At 53.5% G+C, this 3,661-nt stretch overlaps 1 long non-coding RNA gene across 1 annotated transcript; it reads right to left on the reverse strand.

Annotated features, from left to right (window-relative positions):
• Positions 1-600: 600 nt before the first annotated feature.
• LOC111744286 lies at positions 601-3,655 on the reverse strand. Its single transcript, XR_002782089.1, has 2 exons — positions 2,464-3,655; positions 601-1,581 (listed from the first exon to the last, which is right to left on the reverse strand). It is a non-coding gene; the product is annotated as an uncharacterized LOC111744286 (long non-coding RNA).
• Positions 3,656-3,661: the final 6 nt, after the last annotated feature.

A 3,661-nucleotide genomic window follows, 5' to 3' on the forward strand; every position in this document is an offset into this window, starting at 1 on the left:
CCGCCGCGCCACGTCGCCGCGAGCTCCGCGTGGGAGGCGGCTCCCCGATGCGCAGCTCCCTTCGCTTGGCCCTCGCTGCTCGTGGGGGGCGTTCGGGCTGACGCCATCCAGACGCTGATGCGGGGCGCACCGCCTTCCTGGGCGGCGAGGGCACGCTCTAAAACCCCAGGCCTTGGTGGCTTCGGGGGTAGGACGACCGACCACACTGACCGCCCACCAGCCGCGCCCATCCGCCTGCCTCCGGTGTCCTTCCACTTTGGGTGTGGCCCCCGCCTTCCCTGGAGAATCCCCAGCCTTTCCGCACGACCCACCTTAATGCTTTCTAGGTTTAAACAAGTAACTCCTGCTCTGAAGGTTTAGGTCCTGGGCGCGAGGCCGCCGACCGCTCTGCCCTTCGGTCACGACCCGGTCGGGTGCACAGATGTCACCCACCCACTGCAGACTGTTCGCATCAGGCGAACCTCGGAACTTGCCCCTCCCCCCCTTTGCCTTTCAGCAGCGGAACCCAGAGAGCAGAGAAGCGACATGCGGCAGGACAGCACTGGAACCCGGGTCCGTATGCCCAGCCGCGTGCCTGTCACCTCTCTTTACCTGCCTTCAGTGGTGCTCGGATCGTGGACGCTCGCCCACTGTTGGACACTCAGGGGCCTTGGTCGGAGTGGGGAATGAGGAGAGGAACAAGGTCTTAGTGCTGTCCGCGGGAACCCGAGGGCCAGGCTTCACTGACTCACGGGGCGACCCCAGGAGCTTGCGGCTCCCCGTGTCTCGGCTGCTCCAGCCCCCCACGGCCTCATACCCCGTAGGCCTGGCTGGAACTGGTGTGAAACTCGGAGAGGTAATCCTCATAAAATTTCGCTGGCCATTCGGACAAAAGCCACAACTGTGTCTAGAAATGACAGAAAGTCAGCTACACAGCACAGACCCTTCCATCCCGTATTGGTTTGCTGGATGCTGCTATGCTTTGTCTTCGGTCAGCTATGTGTCCCCCCGCCCCTTGGTCATTGTTGACCGGGTCGAGTCAAAGTTTCCTTCTTCTGGTTCCTTGAGTTTCAAAATAACATAAGGTCTTCACCACCCAAGTTCCCTGAGCCTTGATTTCTCCATTTGCCGAGTGAGGATAAGAACAGGGCAACAGTGCGCATTAAATCGGTGAACAGGTAGCGCAGGGCTTGCCACACAGCGCGCGGTAGTAGACAGTAACTGTTACTATTAGCGTAGCTGATTGAAAGTGGATGATAGTACGTGGACACATACTTTCAATTTTAAAGGATCACGGGAGGTCTCCCTGCGGTGCTCAATGGCTTAGTGTTTCTTTGTTTCTCAGATTTCTATGAAAGTAACAACGAGATAGAGACGCCACAGTGAGGGAGAGCTGGGCTGCTCGCTCCGGCCCTAGGATGGCTACGTTTTCTCATTAAAAATTTGCTTTCTCAGCTGTCTCGGTCAACACTGCATCCTCGGCATGCTGGTGCTCAATCAGGACTGGCTAATGACTCGGTGAATACATTTTATGACCATCCGAACACAGAGAAATGGAAGGCGGCCACAGGAAAGGTGGTCTGGCTGAGACTGTGGATCTTCCTGGAAAGAGGAGAGAAATTTTTAAAATAGAGAGGAGGAGGAATATATATGTAGGAACAGAGGTAGCTGTTGCCTGATGGGTAGAAATTCCGAGCCTGGAGAAAAAAAATTAAGGAACGGCTGTGCCGCTGGCCACGCTGGCCCAGAAAACCACTGGCTTTGGTTTGTTGTTAACGAAGTCAGATATCTTAAGAAGGTGGCGGAGAGCATTTCTTTTTTACAGTGGTATTCTGCAGAGAGTTCCAGTTTGTAAAGGGATCATTCTGAAGGTGTCACGAAGAGCACCCTGTTAGAGTGTCTGTCCCCTGAAAAGGAGCCCTTCTTCATTGTCCCCAAGGTGTTTCTCTGTTAATAGGATCCTCCTACTATGACCCGCCCTGAAAGCTAAAGCCGCTCTTTGTGCAGGTGTTTTTCTTCCGTTCCTAAACTCGCTCCTCCCCAGCCAGGGTCACAGGAATGCCATCGCTACTAAACGCACCGCCACCGAATCAAAGGAACACGTCAGAGCAACTGTCTTTGTTTGTTTCTCTCCCTCATTGTGTTTATTTAGGTCGGAATCATTTTCGACAAAATTCGACAAGCCTTACCCAGCACCCGCCATGAGCAGAGCCAGGTCACAGATGCCGCGTAAAGCTGATTGGACACAGTTTCTGGACTCAGAATCTTGTATCGCCTTGCAGATCATTAAAATGACTGGCAAAATGTTTCCGTACCCTGTTCGGCCTTTCTGGGCTACGGCGTCCTCTTAATTTGGCTCGATGCTCCAGAAGCCGGTCGAAAGTGACTGTCAGTACTTTAGGATGGACAGCAGTCCCTAAGAAACCTGCCTGATCCTTCCACCTACCTACATGTTCTGTCTGTACTGTCCCTTATTGCACTGACCTCCTTTCCATTGCAGTAATTTATGGACACGTCGGCCTCCGTAATCCAGGGACAGAATGGGCACAGGAAGCGGTGTCCGGAGTGGAGCCGGAAGACTGGTGCCTGTTTTTTGAAGCCAGACTCAGAGGTGAATCAAGCATGAAGTCTTGGCGGTGCGACTCGATCTCTACGACTCTCAGTCCTGCATCTAGAATTGAAAGATAATGATAATGGTGATGTCACAGGATAGATGCGAGAATGGACCACGCTGTGAACTACTGTCCGTGTTAAGGTGGCTACGCCCAACGTACTCTAGCAAAGGCCCTTGTCCATGAGACACAATACTGTTAAAATTCACCGAACTGTCGAACAACGATATTGACCACCCCGCGGTGAGTGATTCTTCTCGCCGACTCTTTCCCCAGCCCACAGTTAGCAAGGCTTATGTGCAGTGTGCTCTCGGGTTCAGGGGGGAGTATTTGTAGGGATTAGACAGGATCCGAGGGGCCAGCCGTTGGCGGAGCCACCCTTTTAGATATAGGGTCCAAAGCCCCTCCTGGCATGCTTCCTATAATACCAGGGAGGCCCTGGGAGGTAAACCTGGGCTTGGGAGTCAGCCAGTCCTGGGTTCACTGGTTATATGTAACTAGTGAACTAGGGTGACACAGGGTGATTTTCAAACTTCTCTGAGCTTTAGTTTTTCTCACCTGTGGAATGAAGATAACTCGGGATTTTACAATGATTAAAATTAGATGTGTGACAATGAGATATTGTGAGAAATTAGTGAGTTAAATGAACTCAGGAAGCATTAACTATAGTATCCATCCTTGGTCCCTAAACAGCAAGTGAGACCTGCAATGGCCTGAGCACTATAGAGGTGCTGGACACCGGCCTTGTCATCAGTGGGAGAAAAGGACCAGTAACGGAGGCTTGCACACGGCGTGACGAGTGCTGTGACAGAAATAACAGGGGATGCTCAGGGACAAGCGGGGGAGGCACCTGTGGGGCAGCCCTGGCCAGGAGGGTGTCGGGAGCTGTCAGGGGGGCCTTCCTAGACGGAGGGGTTGCTGTGAAGAGGCCTGACAGTCGAGCAGGAGGTAAGCCGGGTGGACAGAGAGTGCACAATGAGTGAGGACACAGCTGAGAAGCCATGTCCCTTCGGGAAAGCGGACAGGGCTCCGACGGAACGAGGCCACCAAGGTCTGTGGGCGCCGGATGC

The sequence above is a fragment of the Pteropus vampyrus genome, unplaced genomic scaffold (genome assembly GCF_000151845.1).
Source record: "Pteropus vampyrus isolate Shadow unplaced genomic scaffold, Pvam_2.0 Scaffold131, whole genome shotgun sequence".
NCBI classification, from domain to species: Eukaryota; Metazoa; Chordata; class Mammalia; order Chiroptera; family Pteropodidae; genus Pteropus; species Pteropus vampyrus.